This window comes from Heterodontus francisci, chromosome 16 (genome assembly GCF_036365525.1).
Source record: "Heterodontus francisci isolate sHetFra1 chromosome 16, sHetFra1.hap1, whole genome shotgun sequence".
NCBI classification, from domain to species: domain Eukaryota; kingdom Metazoa; phylum Chordata; class Chondrichthyes; order Heterodontiformes; family Heterodontidae; genus Heterodontus; species Heterodontus francisci.
In genome coordinates, this window is record NC_090386.1 from 10,762,489 (window position 1) to 10,780,736 (window position 18,248).

Sequence of the window (18,248 nt, forward strand, 5' to 3'; positions counted from 1 at the left end):
TGTTTCCGGGATAACTGACTGCCCTGTTTCCGGGTAACTGACAGCCCTGTTTCCGGGGTAACTGACTGCCCTGTTTCCAGGGTCACTTACCACACTGTTTCCAGTGTCACTGACCACCCCGTTTCCAGGATAACTGACTCCCCTGTTTCCAGGGTAACTGACCGCCCTGTTTCCGGGGTCACTTACCACACTGTTTCCAGTGCAACGGATCACCATGTTTCCGGGGTAACTGACTGCCCTGTTTCCAGGGCAATTGACCGCCCTGTTTCCGGGGGAACTGACTGCCCAGTTTCCAGGGTAACTGACTGCCCAGTTTCCAGGGTAACTAACTGCCCTGTTTCCGGGGTAACTGACTGCCCATTTTCCAGCGTAACTGACTGCCCTGTTTCCGGGGTAACTGATCACCCTGTTTCCGGGGCAACTGACTGCCCAGTTTCCAGGGTGACTGACTGCCCTGTTTCCAGGGTAACTGACTGCCCAGTTTCCGGGGTAACTGACTGCCCTGTTTCCAGGGTAACTGATCACCCTGTTTCCGGGATAACTGACTGCCCTGTTTCCGGGATAACTGATCACCCTGTTTCCAGTGTAACTGACCATCCTGTTTCCAGGGTAACTGACTGCCCAGTTTCCAGGGTAACTGACTGCCCTGTTTCCGGGGTAACTTACTGCCCATTTTCCAGCGTAACTGACTGCCCTGTTTCCGGGGTAACAGATCTCCCTGTTTCCGGGGTAACTGACCGCCCTGTTTCCAGGATAACTGACCGCCCTATTTCCGGGATAACTGATTGCCCTGTTTACTGGATAACTGACCGCCCTGTTTCCGGGATAACTGACTGCCCTGTTTCCAGGGTAACTGATAACCCTGATTCCGGGATAACTGACTGCCCTGTTTCCAGGGTAACTGACAGCCCAGTTTGCAGGGTAACTGACTGCCCTGATTCCGGGATAACTGACCGCCCTGTTTCCAGGGTAACTGACTGCCCAGTTTCCAGGGTAACTGACTGCCCTGTTTCCGGGGTAACTGACTGCCCTGTTTCCAGGGCAACTGACTGCCCAGTTTCCAGGGTAACTGACTGCCCTGTTTCCAGGGTAACTGAGTGCCCTGTTTCCAGGCTAACTGACGGCCCTGTTTCCAGGATAACTGATCACCCAGTTTCCAGGATAACTGACTCCCCTGTTTCCAGTGTAACTGACTGACCTGTTTCCGGGGTAACTGACCGCTCTGTTTCCAGGATAACTGACCTATCTATTTCCGGGGTAACTGACCGCCCTGTTTCCAGGATAACTGACTGCCCTGTTTCCAGGTTAACTGACTGCCCTTTTTCCAGGGTAACTGACTGCCCTGTTTCCGGGGTAACTGACCGCCCTGTTTCCAGGATAAAAGATCACCCTGTTTCCGGGGTAACTAACCATCCTGTTTCCAGGGTCACTGACCACCCTGATTCCAGGATAACTGAAAGCCCTGTTTCCTGGGTCACTGACTGCCCTGTTTCCTGGGTAACTGACTGCCCTGCTTCCGGCGTAACTGACTGGCCTGTTTCCAGGGTAACTGACTGCCCAGTTTCCAGGGTAACTGATCACCCTTTTTCCGGGATAACTGACTGCCCTGTTTCCGGGATAACTGACTGCCCTGTTTCCAGGGTAACTGATCACCCTGTTTCCGGGATAACTGTGTGCCCTGTTTCCGGGATAACTGACTGCCCAGTTTCCAGGGTAACAGACTGCCCTGTTTCCGGGGTAACTGACTGCCCTGATTCCAGGGTAACTGACTGCCCAGTTTCCAGGGTAACTGATCACCCTGTTTCCGGGAGAACTGACTGCCCTGTTTCCGGGAGAAATGACTGCCCTGTTTCCAGGGTAACTGACTGCCCTGCTTCCGGGGTAACTGACTGCCCTGTTTCCAGGGTAACTGATCACCCTGTTTCCGGGATAACTGACTGCCCTGTTTCCGGGTAACTGACAGCCCTGTTTCCGGGGTAACTGACTGCCCTGTTTCCAGGGTCACTTACCACACTGTTTCCAGTGTCACTGACCACCCCGTTTCCAGGATAACTGACTCCCCTGTTTCCAGGGTAACTGACCGCCCTGTTTCCGGGGTCACTTACCACACTGTTTCCAGTGCAACGGATCACCATGTTTCCGGGGTAACTGACTGCCCTGTTTCCAGGGCAATTGACCGCCCTGTTTCCGGGGGAACTGACTGCCCAGTTTCCAGGGTAACTAACTGCCCTGTTTCCGGGGTAACTGACTGCCCATTTTCCAGCGTAACTGACTGCCCTGTTTCCAGGGTAACTGAGAGCCCACCTTCCAGTGTAACTGATCACCCTGTTTCCAGGATAATTGACTGCCCTGTTTCCAGGGTAAATGACCGCCCTGTTTCCAGGGTAAATTATCACCCTGTTTCCGGGATAACTAACTGCCCTGTTTCCGGGATAACTGACTACCCAGTTTCCGAGGTAACTGACTTCCCTGTTTCCAGGGTAACTGACTGCCCAGTTTCCATGGTAACTGACTGCCCTGTTTCCGGGGTAACTGATCACCCTGTTTCCGGGGCAACTGACTGCCCAGTTTCCAGGGTGACTGACTGCCCTGTTTCCAGGGTAACTGACTGCCCAGTTTCCGGGGTAACTGACTGCCCTGTTTCCAGGGTAACTGATCACCCTGTTTCCGGGATAACTGACTGCCCTGTTTCCGGGATAACTGACTGCCCTGTTTCCAGGGTAACTGACTTACCCTGTTTCCGGGGTAACTGACTGCCCTGTTTCCAGGCTAACTGACTGCCCTGTTTCCAGGATAACTGATCACCCTGTTTCCGGGGTAACTGACTGCCCTGTTTCCGGGGTAACTGACCGCCCTGTTTCCAGGATAACTGATCACCCTGTTTCCGGGGTAACTGACCACCCTGTTTCCAGGGTCACTGACCACCCTGTTTCCAGGATAACTGAAAGCCCTGTTTCCAGGGTAACTGATCTCCCTGTTTCCGGGTAGCTGAATGCCCTGTTTCCAGGGTAACTGATCTCCCTGTTTCCAGGGTAACTGATCACCCTGTTTCCAGGATAACTGACTGCCCTGTTTCCAGGGTAACTGACTGCCCTGTTTCCGGGGTAACTGACTGCCCTGTTTCCAGGATAACTGATCACTCTGTTTCCGGGGTAACTGACCACCCTGTTTCCGGGGTAACTGACTAATCTGTTCCCAGGGTTACTGACCGCCCTGTTTCTGGGGTAACTGACTGCCCTGTTTCCGGGGTAACTGACCGACCTGTTTCCAGGATAACTGATCACCCTGTTTCCAGTGTAACTGACCATCCTGTTTCCAGGGTAACTGACTGCCCAGTTTCCAGGGTAACTGATCACCCTGTTTCCGGGAGAACTGACTGCCCTGTTTCCGGGAGAAATGACTGCCCTGTTTCCAGGGTAACTGACTGCCCTGCTTCCGGGGTAACTGACTGCCCTGTTTCCAGGGTAACTGATCACCCTGTTTCCGGGATAACTGACTGCCCTGTTTCCGGGTAACTGACAGCCCTGTTTCCGGGGTAACTGACTGCCCTGTTTCCAGGGTCACTTACCACACTGTTTCCAGTGTCACTGACCACCCCGTTTCCAGGATAACTGACTCCCCTGTTTCCAGGGTAACTGACCGCCCTGTTTCCGGGGTCACTTACCACACTGTTTCCAGTGCAACGGATCACCATGTTTCCGGGGTAACTGACTGCCCTGTTTCCAGGGCAATTGACCGCCCTGTTTCCGGGGGAACTGACTGCCCAGTTTCCAGGGTAACTGACTGCCCAGTTTCCAGGGTAACTAACTGCCCTGTTTCCGGGGTAACTGACTGCCCATTTTCCAGCGTAACTGACTGCCCTGTTTCCGGGGTAACTGATCACCCTGTTTCCGGGGCAACTGACTGCCCAGTTTCCAGGGTGACTGACTGCCCTGTTTCCAGGGTAACTGACTGCCCAGTTTCCGGGGTAACTGACTGCCCTGTTTCCAGGGTAACTGATCACCCTGTTTCCGGGATAACTGACTGCCCTGTTTCCGGGATAACTGATCACCCTGTTTCCAGTGTAACTGACCATCCTGTTTCCAGGGTAACTGACTGCCCAGTTTCCAGGGTAACTGACTGCCCTGTTTCCGGGGTAACTTACTGCCCATTTTCCAGCGTAACTGACTGCCCTGTTTCCGGGGTAACAGATCTCCCTGTTTCCGGGGTAACTGACCGCCCTGTTTCCAGGATAACTGACCGCCCTATTTCCGGGATAACTGATTGCCCTGTTTACTGGATAACTGACCGCCCTGTTTCCGGGATAACTGACTGCCCTGTTTCCAGGGTAACTGATAACCCTGATTCCGGGATAACTGACTGCCCTGTTTCCAGGGTAACTGACAGCCCAGTTTGCAGGGTAACTGACTGCCCTGATTCCGGGATAACTGACCGCCCTGTTTCCAGGGTAACTGACTGCCCAGTTTCCAGGGTAACTGACTGCCCTGTTTCCGGGGTAACTGACTGCCCTGTTTCCAGGGCAACTGACTGCCCAGTTTCCAGGGTAACTGACTGCCCTGTTTCCAGGGTAACTGAGTGCCCTGTTTCCAGGCTAACTGACGGCCCTGTTTCCAGGATAACTGATCACCCAGTTTCCAGGATAACTGACTCCCCTGTTTCCAGTGTAACTGACTGACCTGTTTCCGGGGTAACTGACCGCTCTGTTTCCAGGATAACTGACCTATCTATTTCCGGGGTAACTGACCGCCCTGTTTCCAGGATAACTGACTGCCCTGTTTCCAGGTTAACTGACTGCCCTTTTTCCAGGGTAACTGACTGCCCTGTTTCCGGGGTAACTGACCGCCCTGTTTCCAGGATAAAAGATCACCCTGTTTCCGGGGTAACTAACCATCCTGTTTCCAGGGTCACTGACCACCCTGATTCCAGGATAACTGAAAGCCCTGTTTCCTGGGTCACTGACTGCCCTGTTTCCTGGGTAACTGACTGCCCTGCTTCCGGCGTAACTGACTGGCCTGTTTCCAGGGTAACTGACTGCCCAGTTTCCAGGGTAACTGATCACCCTTTTTCCGGGATAACTGACTGCCCTGTTTCCGGGATAACTGACTGCCCTGTTTCCAGGGTAACTGATCACCCTGTTTCCGGGATAACTGTGTGCCCTGTTTCCGGGATAACTGACTGCCCAGTTTCCAGGGTAACAGACTGCCCTGTTTCCGGGGTAACTGACTGCCCTGATTCCAGGGTAACTGACTGCCCAGTTTCCAGGGTAACTGATCACCCTGTTTCCGGGAGAACTGACTGCCCTGTTTCCGGGAGAAATGACTGCCCTGTTTCCAGGGTAACTGACTGCCCTGCTTCCGGGGTAACTGACTGCCCTGTTTCCAGGGTAACTGATCACCCTGTTTCCGGGATAACTGACTGCCCTGTTTCCGGGTAACTGACAGCCCTGTTTCCGGGGTAACTGACTGCCCTGTTTCCAGGGTCACTTACCACACTGTTTCCAGTGTCACTGACCACCCCGTTTCCAGGATAACTGACTCCCCTGTTTCCAGGGTAACTGACCGCCCTGTTTCCGGGGTCACTTACCACACTGTTTCCAGTGCAACGGATCACCATGTTTCCGGGGTAACTGACTGCCCTGTTTCCAGGGCAATTGACCGCCCTGTTTCCGGGGGAACTGACTGCCCAGTTTCCAGGGTAACTAACTGCCCTGTTTCCGGGGTAACTGACTGCCCATTTTCCAGCGTAACTGACTGCCCTGTTTCCAGGGTAACTGAGAGCCCACCTTCCAGTGTAACTGATCACCCTGTTTCCAGGATAATTGACTGCCCTGTTTCCAGGGTAAATGACCGCCCTGTTTCCAGGGTAAATTATCACCCTGTTTCCGGGATAACTAACTGCCCTGTTTCCGGGATAACTGACTACCCAGTTTCCGAGGTAACTGACTTCCCTGTTTCCAGGGTAACTGACTGCCCAGTTTCCATGGTAACTGACTGCCCTGTTTCCGGGGTAACTGATCACCCTGTTTCCGGGGCAACTGACTGCCCAGTTTCCAGGGTGACTGACTGCCCTGTTTCCAGGGTAACTGACTGCCCAGTTTCCGGGGTAACTGACTGCCCTGTTTCCAGGGTAACTGATCACCCTGTTTCCGGGATAACTGACTGCCCTGTTTCCGGGATAACTGACTGCCCTGTTTCCAGGGTAACTGACTTACCCTGTTTCCGGGGTAACTGACTGCCCTGTTTCCAGGCTAACTGACTGCCCTGTTTCCAGGATAACTGATCACCCTGTTTCCGGGGTAACTGACTGCCCTGTTTCCGGGGTAACTGACCGCCCTGTTTCCAGGATAACTGATCACCCTGTTTCCGGGGTAACTGACCACCCTGTTTCCAGGGTCACTGACCACCCTGTTTCCAGGATAACTGAAAGCCCTGTTTCCAGGGTAACTGATCTCCCTGTTTCCGGGTAGCTGAATGCCCTGTTTCCAGGGTAACTGATCTCCCTGTTTCCAGGGTAACTGATCACCCTGTTTCCAGGATAACTGACTGCCCTGTTTCCAGGGTAACTGACTGCCCTGTTTCCGGGGTAACTGACTGCCCTGTTTCCAGGATAACTGATCACTCTGTTTCCGGGGTAACTGACCACCCTGTTTCCGGGGTAACTGACTAATCTGTTCCCAGGGTTACTGACCGCCCTGTTTCTGGGGTAACTGACTGCCCTGTTTCCGGGGTAACTGACCGACCTGTTTCCAGGATAACTGATCACCCTGTTTCCAGTGTAACTGACCATCCTGTTTCCAGGGTAACTGACTGCCCAGTTTCCAGGGTAACTGATCACCCTGTTTCCGGGAGAACTGACTGCCCTGTTTCCGGGAGAAATGACTGCCCTGTTTCCAGGGTAACTGACTGCCCTGCTTCCGGGGTAACTGACTGCCCTGTTTCCAGGGTAACTGATCACCCTGTTTCCGGGATAACTGACTGCCCTGTTTCCGGGTAACTGACAGCCCTGTTTCCGGGGTAACTGACTGCCCTGTTTCCAGGGTCACTTACCACACTGTTTCCAGTGTCACTGACCACCCCGTTTCCAGGATAACTGACTCCCCTGTTTCCAGGGTAACTGACCGCCCTGTTTCCGGGGTCACTTACCACACTGTTTCCAGTGCAACGGATCACCATGTTTCCGGGGTAACTGACTGCCCTGTTTCCAGGGCAATTGACCGCCCTGTTTCCGGGGGAACTGACTGCCCAGTTTCCAGGGTAACTGACTGCCCAGTTTCCAGGGTAACTAACTGCCCTGTTTCCGGGGTAACTGACTGCCCATTTTCCAGCGTAACTGACTGCCCTGTTTCCGGGGTAACTGATCACCCTGTTTCCGGGGCAACTGACTGCCCAGTTTCCAGGGTGACTGACTGCCCTGTTTCCAGGGTAACTGACTGCCCAGTTTCCGGGGTAACTGACTGCCCTGTTTCCAGGGTAACTGATCACCCTGTTTCCGGGATAACTGACTGCCCTGTTTCCGGGATAACTGATCACCCTGTTTCCAGTGTAACTGACCATCCTGTTTCCAGGGTAACTGACTGCCCAGTTTCCAGGGTAACTGACTGCCCTGTTTCCGGGGTAACTTACTGCCCATTTTCCAGCGTAACTGACTGCCCTGTTTCCGGGGTAACAGATCTCCCTGTTTCCGGGGTAACTGACCGCCCTGTTTCCAGGATAACTGACCGCCCTATTTCCGGGATAACTGATTGCCCTGTTTACTGGATAACTGACCGCCCTGTTTCCGGGATAACTGACTGCCCTGTTTCCAGGGTAACTGATAACCCTGATTCCGGGATAACTGACTGCCCTGTTTCCAGGGTAACTGACAGCCCAGTTTGCAGGGTAACTGACTGCCCTGATTCCGGGATAACTGACCGCCCTGTTTCCAGGGTAACTGACTGCCCAGTTTCCAGGGTAACTGACTGCCCTGTTTCCGGGGTAACTGACTGCCCTGTTTCCAGGGCAACTGACTGCCCAGTTTCCAGGGTAACTGACTGCCCTGTTTCCAGGGTAACTGAGTGCCCTGTTTCCAGGCTAACTGACGGCCCTGTTTCCAGGATAACTGATCACCCAGTTTCCAGGATAACTGACTCCCCTGTTTCCAGTGTAACTGACTGACCTGTTTCCGGGGTAACTGACCGCTCTGTTTCCAGGATAACTGACCTATCTATTTCCGGGGTAACTGACCGCCCTGTTTCCAGGATAACTGACTGCCCTGTTTCCAGGTTAACTGACTGCCCTTTTTCCAGGGTAACTGACTGCCCTGTTTCCGGGGTAACTGACCGCCCTGTTTCCAGGATAAAAGATCACCCTGTTTCCGGGGTAACTAACCATCCTGTTTCCAGGGTCACTGACCACCCTGATTCCAGGATAACTGAAAGCCCTGTTTCCTGGGTCACTGACTGCCCTGTTTCCTGGGTAACTGACTGCCCTGCTTCCGGCGTAACTGACTGGCCTGTTTCCAGGGTAACTGACTGCCCAGTTTCCAGGGTAACTGATCACCCTTTTTCCGGGATAACTGACTGCCCTGTTTCCGGGATAACTGACTGCCCTGTTTCCAGGGTAACTGATCACCCTGTTTCCGGGATAACTGTGTGCCCTGTTTCCGGGATAACTGACTGCCCAGTTTCCAGGGTAACAGACTGCCCTGTTTCCGGGGTAACTGACTGCCCTGATTCCAGGGTAACTGACTGCCCAGTTTCCAGGGTAACTGATCACCCTGTTTCCGGGAGAACTGACTGCCCTGTTTCCGGGAGAAATGACTGCCCTGTTTCCAGGGTAACTGACTGCCCTGCTTCCGGGGTAACTGACTGCCCTGTTTCCAGGGTAACTGATCACCCTGTTTCCGGGATAACTGACTGCCCTGTTTCCGGGTAACTGACAGCCCTGTTTCCGGGGTAACTGACTGCCCTGTTTCCAGGGTCACTTACCACACTGTTTCCAGTGTCACTGACCACCCCGTTTCCAGGATAACTGACTCCCCTGTTTCCAGGGTAACTGACCGCCCTGTTTCCGGGGTCACTTACCACACTGTTTCCAGTGCAACGGATCACCATGTTTCCGGGGTAACTGACTGCCCTGTTTCCAGGGCAATTGACCGCCCTGTTTCCGGGGGAACTGACTGCCCAGTTTCCAGGGTAACTAACTGCCCTGTTTCCGGGGTAACTGACTGCCCATTTTCCAGCGTAACTGACTGCCCTGTTTCCAGGGTAACTGAGAGCCCACCTTCCAGTGTAACTGATCACCCTGTTTCCAGGATAATTGACTGCCCTGTTTCCAGGGTAAATGACCGCCCTGTTTCCAGGGTAAATTATCACCCTGTTTCCGGGATAACTAACTGCCCTGTTTCCGGGATAACTGACTACCCAGTTTCCGAGGTAACTGACTTCCCTGTTTCCAGGGTAACTGACTGCCCAGTTTCCATGGTAACTGACTGCCCTGTTTCCGGGGTAACTGATCACCCTGTTTCCGGGGCAACTGACTGCCCAGTTTCCAGGGTGACTGACTGCCCTGTTTCCAGGGTAACTGACTGCCCAGTTTCCGGGGTAACTGACTGCCCTGTTTCCAGGGTAACTGATCACCCTGTTTCCGGGATAACTGACTGCCCTGTTTCCGGGATAACTGACTGCCCTGTTTCCAGGGTAACTGACTTACCCTGTTTCCGGGGTAACTGACTGCCCTGTTTCCAGGCTAACTGACTGCCCTGTTTCCAGGATAACTGATCACCCTGTTTCCGGGGTAACTGACTGCCCTGTTTCCGGGGTAACTGACCGCCCTGTTTCCAGGATAACTGATCACCCTGTTTCCGGGGTAACTGACCACCCTGTTTCCAGGGTCACTGACCACCCTGTTTCCAGGATAACTGAAAGCCCTGTTTCCAGGGTAACTGATCTCCCTGTTTCCGGGTAGCTGAATGCCCTGTTTCCAGGGTAACTGATCTCCCTGTTTCCAGGGTAACTGATCACCCTGTTTCCAGGATAACTGACTGCCCTGTTTCCAGGGTAACTGACTGCCCTGTTTCCGGGGTAACTGACTGCCCTGTTTCCAGGATAACTGATCACTCTGTTTCCGGGGTAACTGACCACCCTGTTTCCGGGGTAACTGACTAATCTGTTCCCAGGGTTACTGACCGCCCTGTTTCTGGGGTAACTGACTGCCCTGTTTCCGGGGTAACTGACCGACCTGTTTCCAGGATAACTGATCACCCTGTTTCCAGTGTAACTGACCATCCTGTTTCCAGGGTAACTGACTGCCCAGTTTCCAGGGTAACTGACTGCCCTGTTTCCGGAGTAACAGATCTCCCTGTTTCCGGGGTAACTGACCGCCCTGTTTCCAGGATAACTGACTGCCCTATTTCCGGGACAACTGACTGCCCTGTTTACTGGATAACTGACCGCCCTGTTTCCGGGATAACTGACTGCCCTGTTTCCAGGGTAACTGATAACCCTGATTCCGGGATAACTGACTGCGCTGTTTCCAGGGTAACTGACTGCCCAGTTTCCAGGGTAACTGACTGCCCTGTTTCCGGGGTAACTGACTGTTCTGTTTCCAGGGTAACTGACTGCGCAGTTTCCAGAGTAACTGAATACCCTTTTTCCAGGGTAACTGACTCCCCTGTTTCCGGGATAACTGACTGCCTTGTTTCCAGGGTAACTGACTGCCCTGTTTCCGGGATAACTGACTACCCTGTTTCCGGGATAACTGACTGCCCTGTTTCCAGGGTAACTGACTGCCCTGTTTCCGGGGTAACAGATCTCCCTGTTTCCGGGGTAACTGACCGCCCTGTTTCCAGGATAACTGACCGCCCTATTTCCGGGATAACTGATTGCCCTGTTTACTGGATAACTGACCGCCCTGTTTCCGGGATAACTGACTGCACTGTTTCCAGGGTAACTGATAACCCTGATTCCGGGATAACTGACTGCGCTGTTTCCAGGGTAACTGACTGCCCAGTTTCCAGGGTAACTGACTTCCCTGTTTCCGGGGTAACTGACTGCCCTGTTTCCAGGGTCACTGACCGCCCTGTTTCCAGGATAACTGAAAGTGCTGTTTCCAGGGTAACTGATCTCCCTGTTTCCGGGGTAACTGATCACCCTGTTTCCGGGTAACTGACAGCCCTGTTTCCGGGGTAACTGACTGCCCTGTTTCCAGGGAAACTGATCTCCCTGTTTCCAGTGCAACGGATCACCATGTTTCCGGGGTAACTGACTGCCCTGTTTCCAGGGCAACTGACCGCCCTGTTTCCGGGGGAACTGACTGCCCAGTTTCCAGGGTAACTGACTGCCCAGTTTCCAGGGTAACTAACTGCCCTGTTTCCGGGGTAACTGACTGCCCAGTTTCCAGGGTAACTGACTGCCCTGTTTCCAGGGTAACTGACAGCCCACCTTCCAGTGTAATTGATCACCCTGTTTCAAGGATAATTGACTGCCCTGTTTCCAGGGTAACTGACCGCCCTGTTTCCAGGGTAACTGACTGCCCAGTTTCCAGGGTAAATTATCACCCTGATTCCGGGATAACTAACTGCCCTGTTTCCGGGATAACTGACTGCCCTGTTTCCGGGGTAACTGATCACCCTGCTCCGGGGTAACTGACTGCCCAGTTTCCGGGGTAACTGACTTCCCTGTTTCCAGGGTAACTGACTGCCCTGTTTCCGGGATAACTGACTGCCCTGTTTCCAGGGTAACTGATAACCCTGTTTCCGGGGTAACTGACTGCCCTGTTTCCAGGCTAACTGACTGCCCTGTTTCCAGGATAACTGATCACCCTGTTTCCGGGGTAACTGACTGCCCTGTTTCCGGGTAACTGACCGCCCTGTTTCCAGGATAACTGATCACCCTGTTTCCGGGGTAACTGACCACCCTGTTTCCAGGGTCACTGACCACCCTGTTTCCAGGATAACTGACTCCCCTGTTTCCAGGGTAACTGACTGCCCTGTTTCCAGGGTAACTGACTGCCCTGTTTCCGGGGTAACTGACTGCCCTGTTTCCAGGATAACTGATCACTCTGTTTCCGGGGTAACTGATCACTCTGTTTCCGGGGTAACTGACCACCCTGTTTCCGGGGTAACTGACTAATCTGTTTCCAGGGTTACTGACAGCCCTGTTTCTGGGGTAACTGACTGCCCTGTTTCCGGGGTAACTGACCGCCCTGTTTCCAGGATAACTGATCACCCTCTTTCCAGTGTAACTGACCATCCTGTTTCCAGGGTAACTGACTGCCCAGTTTCCAGGGTAACTGACTGCCATGTTTCCGGGGTAACAGATCTCCCTGTTTCCGGGGTAACTGACCGCCCTGTTTCCGGGATAACTGACTGCCCTGTTTCCAGGGTAACTGATAACCCTGTTTCCGGGATAACTGACTGCCCTGTTTCCAGGGTAACTGACTGCCCAGTTTCCAATGTAACTGAATAACCGGTTTCCAGGGTAACAGATCACCCTGTTTCCGGGATAACTGACTGCCCTGTTTCCAAGATAACTGACTGCCCTCTTTCCAGGGTAACTGACTTCCCTGTTTCCGGGGTAACTGACTGCCCTGTTTCCAGGCTAACTGACTGCCCTGTTTCCAGGATAACTGATCACCCTGTTTCCCGGGTAACTGACTGCCCTGTTTCCAGGGTAACTGACCGCCCTGTTTCCAGGAGAACTGATCACCCTGTTTCCGGGGTAACTGACCACCCTGTTTCCAGGATAACTGACTCCCCTGTTTCCAGGGTAACTGACTGCCCTGTTTCCAGGGTAACTGACCTCCCTGTTTCCGGGGTAACTGACTGCCCTGTTTCCAGGATAACTGATCACTCTGTTTCTGGGGTAACTGATCACTCTGTTTCCGGGGTAACTGACCACCCTGTTTCCGGGGTAACTGACTAATCTGTTTCCAGGGTTACTGACACCCCTGTTTCCGGGGTAACAGATCTCCCTGTTTCCGGGGTAACTGACCGCCCTGTTTCCAGGATAACTGACCGCCCTATTTCCGGGGTAACTGACCGCCCTGTTTCCAGGATAACTGACTGCCCTGTTTCCGGGATAACTGACTGCCCTGTTTACTGGATAACTGACCGCCCTGTTTCCAGGTTAACTGACTGCCCTGTTTCCGGGATAAATGACTGCCCTGTTTCCAGGTTAACTGACTGCCCTGTTTCTGGGATAACTGACTGCCCTGTTTCCAGGGTAACTGATAACCCTGTTTCCTGGATAAATGACTGCCCTGTTTCCAGGGTACTTGACTGCCCTGTGTCCGGGGTAACTGACTGCCCTGTTTCCAGGGTAACTGACTGCCCAGTTTCCAGAGTAACTGAATACCCTGTTTCCAGGGTAACTGACTGCCCTGTTTCCGGGATAACTGACTGCCCTGTTTCCAGGGTAACTGACTGCCCTGTTTCCGGGATAACTGACTGCCCTGTTTCCAGGGTAACTGACTGCCCTGTTTCCGGGGTAACTGAACGCCCTGTTTCCAGGATAACTGACCTACCTATTGCCGGGGTAACTGACCGCCCTGTTTCCAGGTTAACTGACTGCCCTGTTTCCAGGTTAACTGACTGCCCTGTTTCCAGGGTAACTGACTGCCCTGTTTCCAGGGGAACTGACTGCCCTGTTTCCGGGGTAAATGATCACCCTGTTTCCGGGGTAACTGACTAACCAGTTTCCAGGGTGACTGACTGCCCTGTTTCCAGGGTAACTGACTGCCCAGTTTCCGGGATAACTGACTGCCCTGTTTCCGGGATAACTGACTGCCCTGTTTCGCGGGTAACTGATCGCCCTGTTTCCGGGATAACTGTCTGCCCTGTTTCCGGGATAACTGACTGCCCAGTTTCCAGGGTAACTGACTGCCCTGTTTCCGAGGTAACTGACTGCCCTGTTTCCAGGGTAACTGACTGCCCAGTTTCCAGGGTAACTGATCACCCTGTTTCCGGGAGAACTGACTGCCCTGTTTCCGGGAGAATTGACCGCGCTGTTTCCAGGGTAACTGACTGCCCTCTTTCCAGGGTAACTGAATGCCCTGTTTCCAAGGTAACTGATCACCCTGTTTCCGGGATAACTGTCTGCCCTGTTTCCGGGATAACTGACTGCCCTGTTTCCAGGGTAACTGACTGCCCTGTTTCCAGGGGAACTGACTGCCCTGTTTCCGGGGTAACTGATCACCCTGTTTCCGGGGTAACTGACTAACAGGTTTCCAGGGTGACTGACTGCCCTGTTTCCAGGGTAACTGACTGCCCAGTTTCCGGGGTAACTGACTGCCCTGTTTCCTGGGTAACTGACTGCCCTGCTTCCGGGGTAACTGACTGCCCTGTTTCCAGGGTAACTGACTGCCCAGTTTCCAGTGTAACTGATCACCCTTTTTCCGGGATAACTGACTGCCCTATTTCCAGGATAACTGATTGCCCTGTTTCCAGGGTAACTGATCACCCTGTTTCCGGGATAACTGACTCCCCTGTTTCCAGGGTAAGTGACTGCCCAGTTTCCAGGGTAGCTGACTGCCCAGTTTCCAGGGTAACTGATCACCCTGTTTCCGGGATAACTGACTGCCCTGTTTCCGGGAGAACTGACTGCCCTGTTTCCAGGGTAACTGACTGCCCTGTTTCCGGGGTAACTGACCGCCTTGTTTCCAGGGTAACTGATCACCCTGTTTCTGGGATAACTGACTGCCCTGTTTCCGGGATAACTGACTGCCCTGTTTCCAGGCTAACTGACTGCCCTGTTTCCGGGATAACTGATCACCCTGTTTCCGTGGTAACTGACTGCCCTGTTTCCGGGGTAAATGACTGCCCTGTTTCCAGGATAACTGATCACCCTGTTTCCGGGGTAACTGAGCACCCTGTTTCCAGGGTCACTGACCACCCTGTTTCCAGGATAACTGAAAGCCCTGTTTCCAGGGTAACTGACTGCCCAGTTTCCAGGGTAACTGATCACCCTGTTTCCGGGATAACTGACTGCCCTGTTTCCGGGAGAACTGACTGCCCTGTTTCCAGGATAAATGACTGCCTTGTTTCCAGGATAACTGACTGCCCTGTTTACTGGATAACTGATTGCCCTGTTTCCAGGTCAACTGACTGCCCTGTTTCCAGGGAAACTGACAGCCCTGTTTCCAGGGTAACTGACCGCCCTGTTTATGGGGTAACTGACTGCCCTGTTTCCAGGGTAACTGACCGCCCTGTTTATGGGGTAACTGACCGCCCTGTTTCCTGGATAACTGACTGCCCTGTTTCCAGGGTAACTGACTGCCCTGTTTCCAGGGTAACTGGCCGCCCTGTTTCCAGGGTAACTGACTGCCCTGTTGCCAGGATAACTGACTGCCTTGTTTCCAGGGTAACTGACTGCCCACTTTCCAGTGCAACTGATCACCCTGTTTCCAAGGTTACTGACTGCCCACTTTCCAGTGTAACTGATCACCCTGTTTCCAGGATAACTGACTGCCCAGTTTCCAGGGTAAATTATCACACTGTTTCAGGGATAACTAACTGCCCTGTTTCCGGGATAACTGCCTGCCCTGTTTCCGGGGTAACAGATCACCCTGTTTCCGGGGTAACTGACTGCCCAGTTTCCGGGGTAACTGACTTCCCTGTTTAAAGGGTAACTGTCTGCCCTGTTTCCGGGATAACTGACTGCCCTGTTTCCAGGGTAACTGATAACCCTGTTTCCGGGATAACTGACTGCCCTGTTTCCAGGGTAACTGACTGCCCAGTTTCCTGGGTAACTGACTGTCCTGTTTCCGGGGTAACTGACTGCCCTGTTTCCAGGGTAACTGACTGCCCAGTTTCCAGAGTAACTGAATACCCTGTTTCAAGGGTAACTGACTGCCCTGTTTCCGGGATAACTGACTGCCCTGTTTCCAGGGCAACTGACTGCCCTGTTTCCGGGGCAACTGACTGCCCTGTTTCCAGGGTAACTGATCACCCTGTTTCCGGGATAACTGACTGCCCTGTTTCCGGGATAACTGACTGCCCTGTTTCCAGGGTAACTGACTGCCCTGTTTCCGGGGTAACTGACTGCCCTGTTTCCGGGATAACTGACTGCCCTGTCTCCAGGATAACTGATCACCCTGTTTCCGGGGTAACTGACTGCCCTGTTTCCAGGGTAACTGACCGCCCTGTTTCCAGGATAACTGTTCACCCTGTTTCCAGGGTAACTGACTGCCCTGTTTCCAGGGGAACTGACTGCCCTGTTTCCGGGTTAACTGATCACCCTATTTCTGGGGTAACTGACTGCCCTGTTTCCAGGGTAACTGACTGCCCAGTTTCCAGTGTAACTGAATAACCTGTTTCCAGGGTAACAGATCACCCTGTTTCCGGGATAACTGACTGCCCTGTTTCCAAGATAACTGACTGCCCTCTTTCCAGGGTAACTGACTGCGCTGTTTCCGGGGTAACTGACTGCCCTGTTTCCAGAGTAACTGATAACCCTGTTTCCGGGATAACTGACTGCCCTGTTTCCAGGGTAACTGACTGCCCAGTTTCCAGTGTAACTGAATAACCTGTTTCCAGGATAACAGATCACCCTGTTTCCGGGATAACTGACTGCCCTGTTTCCAAGATAACTGACTGCCCTCTTTCCAGGGTAACTGACTGCCCTGTTTCCGGGGTAACTGACTGCCCAGTTTCCGGGGTAACTGACTTCCCTGTTTAAAGGGTAACTGTCTGCCCTGTTTCCGGGATAACTGACTGCCCTGTTTCCAGGGTAACTGATAACCCTGTTTCCGGGATAACTGACTGCCCTGTTTCCAGGGTAACTGACTGCCCAGTTTCCTGGGTAACTGACTGTCCTGTTTCCGGGGTAACTGACTGCCCTGTTTCCAGGGTAACTGACTGCCCAGTTTCCAGAGTAACTGAATACCCTGTTTCCAGGGTAACTGACTGCCCTGTTTCCGGGATAACTGACTGCCCTGTTTCCAGGGTAACTGACTGCCCTGTTTCCGGGGCAACTGACTGCCCTGTTTCCAGGGTAACTGATCACCCTGTTTCCGGGATAACTGACTGCCCTGTTTCCGGGATAACTGACTGCCCTGTTTCCAGGGTAACTGACTGCCCTGTTTCCGGGGTAACTGACTGCCCTGTTTCCGGGATAACTGACTGCCCTGTCTCCAGGATAACTGATCACCCTGTTTCCGGGGTAACTGACTGCCCTGTTTCCAGGGTAACTGACCGCCCTGTTTCCAGGATAACTGTTCACCCTGTTTCCAGGGTAACTGACTGCCCTGTTTCCAGGGGAACTGACTGCCCTGTTTCCGGGTTAACTGATCACCCTATTTCTGGGGTAACTGACTGCCCTGTTTCCAGGGTAACTGACTGCCCAGTTTCCAGTGTAACTGAATAACCTGTTTCCAGGGTAACAGATCACCCTGTTTCCGGGATAACTGACTGCCCTGTTTCCAAGATAACTGACTGCCCTCTTTCCAGGGTAACTGACTGCGCTGTTTCCGGGGTAACTGACTGCCCTGTTTCCAGAGTAACTGATAACCCTGTTTCCGGGATAACTGACTGCCCTGTTTCCAGGGTAACTGACTGCCCAGTTTCCAGTGTAACTGAATAACCTGTTTCCAGGGTAACAGATCACCCTGTTTCCGGGATAACTGACTGCCCTGTTTCCAAGATAACTGACTGCCCTCTTTCCAGGGTAACTGACTGCCCTGTTTCCGGGGTAACTGACTGCCCTGTTTCCAGGCTAACTGACTGCCCTGTTTCCAGGATAACTGATCACCCTGTTTCCCGGGTAACTGACTGCCCTGTTTCCGGGGTAACTGACCGCCCTGTTTCCAGGATAACTGATCACCCTGTTTCCGGGGTAACTGACCACCCTGTTTCCAGGATAACTGACTCCCCTGTTTCCAGGGTAACTGACTGCCCTGTTTCCAGGGTAACTGACTGCCCTGTTTCCGGGGTAACTGACTGCCCTGTTTCCAGGATAACTGATCACTCTGTTTCCGGGGTAACTGATCACACTGTTTCCGGGGTAACTGACCACCCTGTTTCCGGGGTAACTGACTAATCTGTTTCCAGGGTTACTGACACCCCTGTTTCTGGGGTAACTGACTGCCCTGCTTCCGGGGTAACTGACTGCCCTGTTTCCAGGATAACTGATCACCCTGTTTCCAGTGTAACTGACTATCCTGTTTCCAGGGTAACTGACTGCCCAGTTTCCAGGGTAACTGACTGCCCTGTTTCCGGGGTAACAGATCTCCCTGTTTCCGGGGTAACTGACCGCCCTGTTTCCAGGATAACTG